Here is a 14,282-nt window from a genome sequence, read left to right on the forward strand (position 1 = left end):
TGACTTACAGAGTAACAGCGACAAACAAATCAAGCTGATGTTGCCACCCTTTAACAAAGTACACATCGAATGAAGACGAATGAATTACGTACGAACCCTGATTTAATATCGGCGGCAGATGTTCTAGCAGTAAAGCTTAACACTCAAAGTTGAACGTAAATAAGTTGGATAATAACATAACGCCGCACAACGCGGAACGCGGTCGCGACGCCATAACTCCAGAGGAAGCATTAACTTAAACTTCATTAAGGGTAAGTCAAAGAGTAGGTACCTAATTGAATATTTTCCCACATACCTATCATTATTTAAAGTAAGTAACTAGAAAAATAATAAGAGGAAAATTAATTGTAAGTTTTTGTCAATTTAAACCCATACATACACTTACATAAACAGCCTATATACGTCCCACTGCTGGGCACAGGCCTCCCCTCAATCATCCGGAGGGGGTATGGGGTAATTTAAACCCAATCATACTTAAATAAAAAAAAATAGGTGTAATACTACTACTTATATAAAACAGTGAACTAAAAAGTATAAGAAAACGGCAAAACAGTTTTTACCATACTATACTATAACATCAAAACTCGCTCGACGTAGAGGGAAAATAAGGTCATTCGCCGTAAAGAGACTCGCCGTAGCGAGAGTCGCCGTTCGGGGAGTCGTTGTCAACACTACAATTCAATATTTGAATTCCTTGAATTTGTTAACAATGTCTGGAGTATGAAAAGGGGACGTCACTACAAAAGTAAGAAATTGATTACTCAGAACTTCTATTTACGGACTAACTTCTATTTTTGATCCTTCTGTCCGGCCAAGTAGTTAATGCCATCTGCGGCAAATCTACAATAAGTCACGTCAAAAAAAAAAAGATCCTTCTGCTTCGATCCCACCGAAGTTCGTAAGGAAAAACAAAAATATTATTTACGTCCTCTGATATAATTTTAAATTTTTAGTTTGTTTGTATAATGAGGGATTTTCTAGGTTGCGTTCTTTAAAAACAATATAGATGGCGCTGTATAGGTTTTCCTTCGATTAACCTCGTAATTTCATGGATAACATGCATCCTTTTTCTTTGTTTTTGGGAATAAATAATTTTTACATATTCATGATTGGTAAATCTTCCACCCGTTATTATTCTGATCAAGATAAAGAAAAGCAATATTTACATAATGTGATCCAAATGGATGTAAGGGGCTCCAAACGACACCTTTCGGAGCCCAAGCCAACCTCGCCTGCACGCGGTACATCCTGCTATTCAACGAAAGAGGCTCTGGCGACCCACCAACACGCACTGGACCAGCGCGGTGGGCTTATGGTCTAACCCCCCCCCCCAAGATGACCTCAACACATAAAAAACGGCCCCCAGTCCCCGGCAGCCCCGTTGTCCGTGGCTACGGTAGCGGCTACGGTAACGGCGGGGCAGGTTAGGAGTCCTGGAGGGTTGAGCAGTGCTTGGGGAGGCCCTTGTTTTTCTGCAACACGCCCTCTTTGGTCTGGATTTCAAGCAAAACGGCACCTTCTGGTCTAGCCAATCAGGGGGAAACGGTTCAGTGTCCCGTCAGAGGGCCACGGCTAGGGGCGTGGGAACTGGGGACTGTCCATGGTGATGGAGTACGGATTGCGGAACTCCCGGCACGACGGCTGCGACTGGTCGAGCGTGACGGCCGTATCCATATTCCGGATATCGCGACAGAAACCACTCTTGCGCCCCTATATCCTTTCGGTAGTCCTAACGCCTGAATTCTTTTTGTGAGTAAGGTGTTCCCAAGTGTGCGGGCTCCGTGGAGGGTGGGAAGCCGAAAGGATGAATTTTATTTTACATGCGAACATGGATACCAAGTCGCCCCTTTATAATGTAGAGTCACAAGTTGTAGACACCAGTTCTCTGGTGGCTACAACTCAAACCGCCACCGGAGTCAGTGCCCTCTCGGGTGCTGTTGAAACGGTGCTCCATACAACCTCCAAAGGAGGATTCCCCCCCCAACCTACCGGTGGTAAAGGGAAACCTAAAACCGCGTGGAAACGACCAGTGGCCGCTCCCGTGGCGGCGGGCCCCTTCCTTGCACCACCAATTCCTACTCCTGCCCATCCCTCCCGTTCGCTCAACCCCCCGGGGGAGTCGTGGCTGGTGGCTGGGCCGCGCAAGAAGGGCAAATCTCAAAGGACCGAGCCCCCTTCGACCGCGGCACAGACAGCATCGTTGCACTCCCCTGAGAGCGACGGAAAACAGACGAAGAAGAATAAGAAACAACGCCGAAAAGCTAGGCTTCTTCGTGAGGCTGCAAAGGCGGTCGCTTCTTCGTCTTTTACGCCCATACCCGCCAGTGCCCAACTACCGACGACGGCTGGGCCTGTCGGTCCGGTCCGGGCGAGCGGGTCAAACCGACCGACCGAGCCGAGGCCGGGGCCCAGCAGCCGTCTGGATGGCGATAACGCTCCAAGGCACGGGAAGCCGGGCAACCGACTGACCAAGGTCGAACGAGCCGCTGGCAAGAGGGCCCGGCCCAACGAGACTATCTCTCCGAGGGGTGAGTCCAAAAGACAGCGACTTGAGCGTCCTCCTGGAACAGGGGCTGGCAGCTATGCGGCAGCGGCGGCAGCAGATCTTGTGGGTGCGGTTACCACTGTCAGCAACCGCTACCTCACCAGGTCTGAGGCTGCCTTTATTGAACGAGCCATCGTCGACAAGGTGGTGGCCGAAGCCATGACCCTACCGGCGGAGGTTCAGGGGCCTAGGTTTAACGGGAAACCGAATTTCTCCGAAGGCCTCCTGAAGCTTTGCTGTGAGGATCTGGCTTCTTTCCAGTGGCTCCAGAGAACCATCTCGGAGACACGACTCCCTACAGGCGAGGAGATCGTGGCGAAGCGCTTCTCGGAAATACCGAGGAAGGTTCGCTGCGGTATCCTCATACCCGGACGGTGGGAAGATGCCCACATTCTTGGTAGTACCCTTAACTACCAGAATCGCTGGGCACACGTGGGAAGGTGGGTACAACACTCCCACGACTACCAGAAGGGTAAGGACGGAGAAGAGTCCACGTTTGTGGTGCTCTCCATCCCAGACGATGTGGTCCCGCTGGTCCTCGGGAAGGGGCGTCGGCTTGCCTATGGAGCTGGGTCGGTGTACCTCAAATTCCAGGGGGCCAAGGGAAAATACATCGACACTCCACCGGAGCGACTGGGATTGGGAGTGCCACAAACCGCCAGCGTGAAGTCGCAGGCCTCAACAGTTACGGGGCCTGCGCCGACGGTCTCCACGAGCTCCCCTACGGAGGCAGCGGGGACACCGCCTCCGCCAGTCCAGGAAGCGCCACCTTTGGATCCCGGAACAGATGACGTACTGTCTGATGAACTGGATCCAGAGGTTGGTGATGAATGGCCTGGGGGACTTTTCGCTGGCCTACAATTGGGGGGTGTGGGTGAAGGGGAGCTGCTGTCCGATGATGGCGTCCTCTCCTCCTAAGATACCCATCCTCCAATGCAACCTCCACCACAGCGAGACTGCGACGGCTCAAACGCGGAAATGGGTGGAGGACCAGCCCGCAGCCGTAGTCTTGATCCAAGAGCCATGGATCAGGCGCGGCCGTATACGCGGCTTTCTCAATATCAGAGGTAAGATCGTATTTTGTACAGATCACGACACACCCAGATCGTGTATCATATACACTAACAACATAAACGCACAGCCTTTAACAGAATTCTGTTCCAGAGACCTCTGTGCTGTGAGACTGGTCACACAGGAAGACTCAAACATCCCAGAGCTAGTCCTCGCCTCGGCATATATGCCTGAGGAGGAGGAAGCTCCACCCTACGAACTGGTGAGACTGGTGAACTACTGTGAGGAAGGTGGCATCCAACTGGTCATCGCCACTGACTCCAATGCTCATCATCCACTCTGGGGTATGAAGTCTTCCAACAACAGAGGTAACAAACTTTTCGAGTATCTCTTCTCCACAAACTTAAGTCTGCTAAACATTGGCTCCGAACCTACTTTCATCAATAGACGTAGTAGAACCATTATTGACTTGACTCTGGCGACGGAAGGAGCGGCGAGCCTAATCAGCGGCTGGCACGTCTCTGACGAAGCCTCGTGCTCCGACCACAGGTGGATCCGTTTTAACCTGCAAGCCTCAGTCAAACCCACAACTCCGAAGAGGAACCCTCGCAAGACTGACAGGGGTAAGTACTCCCGGCTGGTAAACAGCAGGCTTGCGTGCGACATCCTACCCCACGATCTGGAGAGCACTCTACAAATAGAAGAACAGGTAACCAAGATCACTACAACCATGATCGACAGCTACCACGTTGCATGCCCACTGACCTTACCCAGGCCGAACCGCACAAATGGTCAGCCCTGGTGGGGCCCGGAACTGGAGAGGCTGAGAACTAAGGTCAGAAGTTTACTCAACCGGGCAATGAATACTAGTACTGACCTCGATTGGAACAATTATAAGGATGCCAAGTCCAGGTACAAAAAACGTATCAGATTCAGGAGCTCTGCCTCGTGGAGAACCTTCTGCGGCAGCATAGAGATCTGCGAGCAAGCAAATCGGGTAAGGAAGGTGCTGTCCAAACAGGACAACACTGACCTGGGCTCAATCCGGAAAACCGATAACTCCTACACTAGCTCCCCAGCTGAGACTCATCGCGCCCTCCTAGAGACTCACTTCCCGGGCTGCGAACTGACTGAGGTAATCAACTGGCAGGACACAATAACCACACCCACAGAGACATGCTGGTACACCGCACACAAGGTAGTATCAGTAGACAAAGTTAAATGGGCCATACAATCCTTCGACACCTTTAAAGCGCCGGGGCCGGATGGCGTCTTCCCAGCACTACTACAGTGGGGGGGACGCGTGGTCACTGAACGACTAACATATATATTAAGAGCGTGCCTAGCACATAGGTACGTGCCGAAGGGATGGAGAGAGGTGGAAGTGATATTTATACCTAAGCCAGGTAAGAGTGACTATACAGACGCTAAATCCTTCAGGCCAATAAGTCTCACGTCATTCCTGCTGAAGACCTTGGAAAGACTGTGCGACAGGGAACTGAGGGACAACGCTCTCAAACACACTCCGCTGCACCGCAATCAACACGCGTACAGTGCAGGTAAATCTACAGAATCGGCACTACACATGGTTGTGAATAGGATCGAGGAAGCTATAACAGAAAAAGGAATATGTCTCGGAACCTTCATTGACATTGAAGGAGCCTTTGACAAAACCAATTTCTCCAGCATTAACAAGGCTCTGGCCAAACATGGAGCGGACCCAGTGCTGAGCGGCTGGATCAACAACATGCTCTGTCAAAGAGTGGTAAGATTTTCTGGTGAACAACAGGTTGCCATGGTATCCAGGGGTTGCCCACAGGGCGGAGTACTATCACCCCTACTCTGGAACCTGGTAATAAACGACTTGATCACCAATCTCAACAACAACTATTACTACACCATAGGTTATGCAGATGACTTGGCCATTCTCATCAAAGGGAAGGAAGCGTCGACCGTCTGCCGGCTAACACAGTCCGCGCTGCGTATCGTGGAGCGTTGGTGCGGTTTGTACGACTTATCGGTAAATCCTAACAAAACAGAAATAGTAATGTTTACTAGAAAACGAGCTCTTGGTGCTAGCTACCAGATACCGAAGCTGTTCCAAACAGAACTCCAACTTGCTACACAGGTCAAGTATCTGGGTGTTATTCTCGACAGCAAGCTAAACTGGAGTATCCACCTCAACAAGAAATTCGAGAAAGCAGCCATCACCTTCTGGCAATGCCGCAGAATGGTAGGTAAAAAATGGGGACTTTCTCCAAAAATTACATTATGGCTTTACATTACGGTGATTAGACCGATCCTGAGCTACGGCGCCCTGGTCTGGTGGCCGCGCACCAGGCAGATCACGGTAATCGACAAACTCCGAAGTTTCCAAAGGTTAGCATTAACGGCAACTACTGGATGCATGACGACCACACCTAGCGCAGCCTTAGAAGCCATGCTGAACGTACCACCGTTACACCTATTTATAGAACAGGAGGCAGCGATCTCTGCGGTACGTCTAAAAACCCTTGGACTTTGGAAACACAGTAGAATCCCACATGCAACCATCTTGGAGGAAGTCCACCAGGACTTTCCAGTACTGGAGGCCAAAAACGACAGGATTCCGAAACAGTTTGTATTTGACAAAAAATACAAAATTCAATTATACGAGGACGACAACCTATGTGAAGGTCTAACCTTGAGAGAACTGAGGATCTTTACAGACGGATCGAAAACAAGGTCCGGTACTGGTTCAGGTATATTTTCCGAAGACCTCAACATGACAATATCGGTCCCGCTTGGCTCCCATAACACCGTCTTCCAGGCCGAGTGTATGGGCATCACGCTAGCGGCAAATGCGATCATGGCCAGGCAGGTACGGGACAATTCCATTAGAATACTCTCGGACAGCATGGCAGTTTTACAAGCCCTCAACAACTACTGCATTAGTTCAGGGCTCATACACAACTGCCACCAATCACTGACTGAAGTATGTAAGTACAACCACGTCACTTTACAATGGATCAAAGGACACAGCGGTTCAAGAGGTAACGACGCGGCGGACGAGCTAGCTAGAAGGGGATCGGAGGCAACGGCCATCGGTCCGGAGCCGATATTGCCGATCCCATTCGGACAGGTTCGTTCGCTGCTACGGACGAGAGTCGCCAACAAACACAGCAAACTATGGACCACCGAAAAGGAATGCAGGCAGGCTAAGATGGCACTACCCAACATTGATAGCCGTCTCTCCAAGAGACTTCTGAAATTAAAGAGGTCTCAACTAAGACAGGTAACAGCTGTTATTACTGGTCACGGTGCCTTCAACAAACATCTGTTCACACTAGGTGTCACTGACAGCCCCCTGTGCAGAGCCTGCATGGAGGCGGAGGAGACAGCGGCTCACGTTCTACTGGAGTGTGGAGGAGTCGCCAACTACCGGGCCAGGCACCTCGGCCTGACGGGGTGCCTCCCCGAGGTGGTCAGCAACGTCAAAGGACTGTTAGACTTCCTTGGGGAACTAGGCTGGCTGGAGTAATCCAGCCGTTTCAGGTATCACGCAAAATAGGCGCACAGACGTCGAGTTGCGGAAACCGGCCCGCGAATACCAATACCAATACCAATACCCAACGGCGGGGCAGGGGGTGCGAAGAATCTCCGGGCTGGATTCGGCTACCACCAACGACGACTGTACCTGGCAACATACAACACGTGCACACTGAGGACCGACGAGAAGCTTACCGAGTTGGGAGAATCTATCAGCAAGTTACACTGGGATGTCATCGGGTTGTCTGAAGTCCGAAGAAAGGGCGAGGACACGATAACTCTGGGCTCCGGTAACTTGCTGTACTTCCGGGAGGGCGAGCAACTGTCCATGGGTGGTGTCGGGTTTATCGTCCACAAGTCCCTAGTCAACAACGTGTTGACCATCGGTAGTGTTTCGAGCAGGGTAGCGTACCTGGTACTCAGAATATCATCGCGATATTCGCTGACTGTCATCCAGGTATACGCTCCGACCTCGGGACACCATGATGACGAAGTGGAGACTATGTATGAGGAGATTTCTAAAGCCATGCATAGCCATAAAAGCCACTACACGATTGTGATGGGGGACTTTAATGCACAGTTGGGGAAACGTTGCGGTAACGAGCTGAGAGTGGGGCAATTTGGTTTTGGGGTCCGGAACACCAGAGGCGGGATGCTTGCGGACTTTATGGAGAAGGAGAACCTCTATATGATGAACTCCTTCTTCAGGAAGCCCGCGACCCGCAAATGGACCTGGATGAGTCCCAGTGGCAGGTATAAAAATGAGATCGATTTTATCATGTCGACGAAAAAGCACATATTCAATGATGTCTCTGTGATCAATGCCGTTAAGACGGGAAGCGATCACCGCATGGTAAGAGGCACATTGAATATCAATATCAAGCTAGAAAGATCGCGACTGATAAAATCCACGCTCCGACCGGCGCCAGCCCAGATCCAAAACCCCGAGCGCTTTCAGCTCGAGCTTCAAAACCGCTTCGAGTACCTTGAGAACTGCGCAGACGTGGACGATATAAACGACCTGATGGTGGATGCTGTCCGTACGGTAGGTTCTAAACACTTTAGAACCCGCCGTACCAAAACGCAGAAACTCTCCGCACACACACTCGAACTCATGGATAAGAGACACGAAATGAGGCTGCAGGACTCAGCGGATGTCTTACGTTATAGACAACTTAATAGACAGATCTCGAAGTCTTTGACGAGCGACCTTCGCCAATTTAATACTAAACGTATTAAAGAGGCTATAGAGCGGAACAAGGGCTCCAAGGTGTTCGCAAAAGATCTGTCTATTGGGCAAAGTCAACTAGCGAGACTGAAAACTGAGGACGGCAGAATCATTTCGTCGACTCCCGAAATCCTGAGGGAGATTGAGAGTTTCTATAGACAGCTATATTCCACGAAAACATCAGGCGAAAGCATGGCTCGAGACCCTCGAGCCAAGCTTACCCGACACTACACTGAAGATATCCCGGACGTCAGCCTGTACGAGATTAGGATGGCCCTCAAACAACTCAAAAACAACAAAGCGGCAGGAGATGACGGAATCACAGCAGAACTATTGAGAGCGGGCGGAACGCCAATACTTAAAGTCCTCCAAAGGCTCTTCAATTCCGTCATATTTCAGGGCAAAACGCCGAGGGCATGGAGTGGAAGCGAGGTGATCTTGTTCTTCAAGAAAGGTGATAAAGCCCTACTGAAGAACTACAGACCTATCTCGCTTCTGAGCCATGTCTACAAGTTGTTTTCGAGGGTCATTACGAATCGTCTCGCTTGCAGGTTTGACGACTTCCAGCCTCCCGAACAAGCCGGTTTCCGAAAAGGCTTTAGCACCATAGACCACATCCATACGCTGCGGCAGGTTATACAGAAGACCGAAGAGTATAATCTGCCACTTTGCTTGGCGTTTGTGGACTATGAGAAAGCCTTTGATTCGATCGAGACCTGGGCTGTGTTGCAGTCTCTTCAGAGGTGCCAAGTGGACCATAGGTACATCGAAGTGCTAAGGGACCTCTACCAAAATGCCACTATGTCAGTTCGAGTACAGAACCAGAGCTCTAATCCGATCCAACTGCAGCGAGGAGTGAGACAGGGAGATGTCATCTCTCCGAAACTGTTCACTGCTGCATTGGAGGATATTTTTAAGCTTCTGGACTGGAAAGGATTTGGCATCAACATCAACGGCGAGTACCTGACGCACCTTCGATTTGCCGATGATATAGTCCTAATGGCTGAGACCCTGGAAGACCTGAACACCATGCTCGAGCATCTCAGTAACGCATCCCAACGAGTGGGTCTTAGCATGAACATGGCAAAGACAAAAATTATGTCCAACGACCATGTCGCACCCACTCCAGTTCAGGTTGGGAACGTTACACTCGAAGTTGTAGACCAGTACATTTACCTAGGACAAATAATCCAGTTAGGTAAGTCCAACTTCGAGAAAGAGATCTCTCGTCGGATCCAACTCGGATGGGCAGCGTTCGGGAAGCTGCGGAATATCTTCTCGTCCAGAATACCTCAGTGTCTCAAGACGAAAGTCTTTGACCAGTGCGTGTTGCCAGTGATGACCTACGGCAGTGAGACGTGGCCGCTTACTATGGGTCTCGTGAGGAGGCTCGGTGTCGCTCAGCGGGCAATGGAGAGAGCTATGCTCGGTATTTCCCTGCTGGATCGAATCAGAAATGAGGAGATCCGCAGGAGAACTAAAGTCACCGACATAGCTCGGAGAATTGCAAAGCTGAAGTGGCAGTGGGCAGGACACATAGCGAGGAGAACCGATGGCCGATGGGGCGGAAAGGTTCTGGAGTGGCGACCACGTGTCGGACGACGCTCAGTGGGTAGGCCCGCTACAAGGTGGACCGACGATCTGGTGAAGGTCGCGGGAAGCCGCTGGATGCGGGCAGCGCAGGACCGATCGTCGTGGAGATCCTTGGGGGAGGCCTATGCCCAGCAGTGGGCGTCATACGGCTGATGATGATGATGATGATGATGATCCAAATATCAAGCTAATGAGAAAAGAAAGTAATTATCACGTTAAAGCTGCTCCGTGGTCCAGTGGTTGAGCGTTGGGCTCACAATCCGGAGGTCCCGGGTTTGAATCCCGGTGGGGACATATCACAAAAATCACTTTGTGATACCTAGTTTGGTTAGGACATTACAGGCTGAACAGACATCACACATCTAACATTATTCGGTCTGCAGGCACGAGCGCGCCGCTGACCGGTCAACCGGTTCAATTCCTGTCGCGAGGTGACCATAGATCTTACCATATCTTGGATATGGTTTTTGTTTTTTAAATTTGTATTTATTTCTATGTTGGACTGGTAACATACAACACGTTCAGCTGCTTTTGACAATACGTTGCCTGGAAGAAATTGCTGCATGAGCGATAAGGCCGCCTGTTGTTCCTTTCTGTATCTGTTGTCCTTATCTCTGTATCTTGTGTCCAATGTGCTCAATAAAGTATTTCATTTATCTATCTGCTTATTTTTCTGCGTATGTTATAGAAGCCGCTAAGATATAGAAAAGCATTGTTTTAAGTTTACGCGGTTATTGGTGCTAATTCCTGTAAATACCATCTAATTTTATTTTAAGTTATATCTGTCATTTTCTTATCCGCCGAAAAAGAAAGGGACGGGTAATCGACAAGCATAAAATTTATGGAACACACGTCAATTTTAAGCACAAATCTAAACCAACCGTCTAAAAATTTTACATCCGTCAATAACCCGACACAGTTAAGCAGACAGCACGTCAAACGGATTGCATACCGGCGACGTACCTTTTGATTCGCCCGGGTTATTCATTCATTTACTCATTCTTCCTAAAATTAAGAGCTGTGAATCATCCGTCCCTTTCCTTTTCGACGGATATGAAAATGACGGATATAACTTAAAATAAAATTAGGAGGTGTCTTCAGGAATCGGGGCCATTATCATAATTAAAGCACATAATAACGGGTTCTTACCGCACCCGAATATCGGGAGTCTCATATCCCCATTTAAACGCGGTAAGAACCCGTTATTATGTGCTTTAATTATAGAAAAGCAATCATTCATGGTGGATCATTAATGGGCGGTTTGTTGATCATCTGTCATCATGCGTCAATAATATCTGTCTTAGGATTTTGTATCAAGAGTGACTGCAAGATTCTACTGGGAACCCCCAGGCTTGTTGTCTTTGTGTCTTAAATTTTACACCAGATGAGAGCCCTCAGAGGTCCCTATTTGTCCGGCTAAGAAGTTAATGCCCGCGGAAAATCTACAATAAGTCACGTCGAAAAAAAGTGGCTACAAGTTTTAAGTTTGTACATACAAACGTTGTATGTACAAACTAAAACGTTGCTTTCCATGACATGTCTGATTAGGTATACACACAGGGAATATCATAAAGGTTTTCACTTTATAACGGAAAAAAAAACTAATAACGCATATAAAGTCAATTTTATTCTACAATTCGTGTAAGACAATTTACGGTCCGTAAAAACTTAAGCAAACTTACTTTTAATTATGATGAAAAATGTTATCACTAAAGTATAAATCTGGTAAGAAGAAGCAAGTTTCAGTACATCCTCAGAATTGTTTAGCAATTTGCGGAATAATTCATGAGAAACTAAGCGTAAAGTATGCAAAACTAGCGATGTTGTCTACGTAGTATGGATGCTACTGGAATTCCCTAGGAGCTACGCTTTTAGGAACCAAAAAGTATTTAATGTTACAGCAGCATTAAATAGCATTTAAAAAAATGCATTAAAACTGAACTGGAATAATGTATTCAGTCAATTAGATCCTGGGTATGATGTAAAAGATTGCTCTAGAGCAATAAGGCCGCCCAAATGTGTTATGTCTGATTGTTGTAATTTAGTTCTGTGCAATAAAGTTTTGATTAATGGAATGTATTAATTTTAAGGGGCAATGTATACGTTTCTACAATAAGGCTTCGATTGACATTCAGAATTTACCTTTGCACAATTTAAGACAGTAGTCAAACAGAAATTTTGTAATTTTAGTGACTATTTACAAGATGCATGGGATTTACCCAAATTACTAAATTGTATAAAAATATATTACTTATATATATATTTTTTAAATAATATCTAGGTTTTTATGCAGAGGTCTTTCTTGCAGCTTGTTTTCCTCGGCTATACAGGTTGTGAGATGTTGCAGTAATTTTAGGCGGATTAGACATTCATGTCTAAAACTTTTTTTTTGGAGAACGTAGCCTGGAAAGTCCCTTATTAAAGATTATTCTACGCCCATTTTGCACATTCAACTTTTCCTTTGTTTAACCTTGACCTTCAAGTATGTCCTTGATTAAGTATTACGTCGAATGAATTATTTTTCAGTATATTTTAATGAAAGAGCTATGGGGCTATTAGTCAAACGCGATACTTTTACGATAAGTTAAAAGGAAATTTTATCTATTATATAGAATTTTTAAAAGCGGTCAAACATCGTGCTCATTGTTCCTTAATCCGTAATTAAATTCGAATACTTATACGTCAAAACGAAAATGAGAAATCTTCTTCTTCTTTGCGAGTCGATGGCGATCGAAACTAGATTTTTGCTGACCAATAATTGGCCACGCTTACGGCATTGTTAGTGGCTTCGTAAAGGTCTTTAATAGTGCAGGTGTTAGGGCACTTAGGACAGCACAAAAGGTGAGCCATAGTTTGTGGTGATACTCCACATTCGCAATTTTTGATCACATTTGACCGGCATCAATTTTCAGATATAAACATTTTATAATTTATTTTTGACGCAGTGAAATACTTGTATTGTAAAGCATGTATTGCACGACGCCAAGAACCTTTGGTTCGTAGGACTTCCCTCAGGATGTGTGCAATGCATGAATCTGAGAGTTAACTCTTGTAAGATACCTATGTAATTATTGTTAGCCATTCAGTTGTACTTACCTTTATATATACTTTCTAGTTTGGAAGATTGTAACTAAACTTTCATTGTTGATATTATTAATACTTGTAGTTTGCTTAGTTAATAAGTGTTCTATTATTACTATTATATTTTTAATTACTCATTAAGGGGGTGAAGAGATGTCGTGTATCCGATCTCTCGAACTTTGGCATTGTCTGTGGACATATACGCTCGTGCTAAATAAACTTAAATTAATTAATTTTAGTGTTTTATTACTCCAAAAACATAACAGGTATCTTATTTAATATTTGCCTTATACATTTATTAGAACCATAACATTACCTACTTTCATTATAGACAATAGTTATATCGAAAGATACTGTCCGAAAAGAATTCAATTATCTAGAACTACAAAAAGATTGATTATAGTTTTAATTGGAGATGTCCTTAGAAAAGGTTTAATACGATCTACTCTGAACCAGCGTGCGTGTATGAAGCAATTGATGAATGTGGAGGAAGGAAGAGAAGTGTGTCAAGATCGAAGCAAATGGAATTCTATAGTCTCTTCTTATTCCGGTGGGAAATAGGCGTGAGTTTATGTATGTATAGTTTTAGATCTGGGGTAAATGTACTTTTTACAGGACAGTAAACCCTTTTGTAGGCTAATGCGCCGTGTAGTACGGAGTGCCCAGTGATTTATATTCTATCTAGGTCGTTAGCTCCGTGATGGGTAGTTACAATGTATGTATGTGTGGGTGTATGTATCTATGTGTGCACTTTTGTTGTCTTAAGCATGCCATAGGTTGTTTTGAAGACTTTGCTATTAAGTAAGTAATAATAACGCTTACTATTGTGTTTTCTATTCTCTTACATTGTTTTAAGTTTACGCGGTTATTATCATCCACCCAATCCACTCCAATCTCATCAGTCATCCCGTGATCATGGCACTTGTAACAGTGACGAAATATCGGGAGTCTCATATCCCCATTTAAACGCGGTAAGAACCCGTTATTATGTGTTTTAATTTATATTCTCTTGTCATATAATGGAAAAGTAAAATGGTTCCGTGATTTAGAAGGCACATCAAGCTGTTGGTCCCGGGCTTCTAGCCTAAATCCCGGAATCGGTCTTGCAGTAATGGGTTCTAAACCTCATTGTAGAACAAGTATAGACAGTGGCATGACAGGGACAAGCAATCCAACCTAATTATCTGTTATTGACGTTCGATGGTATTGCAATTGTCTTATAGCTAATGACATGATTCAGATTAATGTTCCCAGTGGTTCTACCTACGCCTATTGGGAAGGAAATTCCCAGTAGTT

The 14,282-nt window shown here is 46.4% G+C and overlaps 1 protein-coding gene across 1 annotated transcript in view; it reads left to right on the forward strand.

Annotated features, from left to right (window-relative positions):
• LOC126369688 (inorganic pyrophosphatase) overlaps nt 1-14,282 on the forward strand; it is a 213,994-nt gene that overhangs the window by 160,109 nt on the left and 39,603 nt on the right. The window lies entirely within an intron of this gene.

The sequence above is a fragment of the Pectinophora gossypiella genome, chromosome 9, assembly GCF_024362695.1.
Source record: "Pectinophora gossypiella chromosome 9, ilPecGoss1.1, whole genome shotgun sequence".
Taxonomy (NCBI): Eukaryota; Metazoa; Arthropoda; class Insecta; order Lepidoptera; family Gelechiidae; genus Pectinophora; species Pectinophora gossypiella.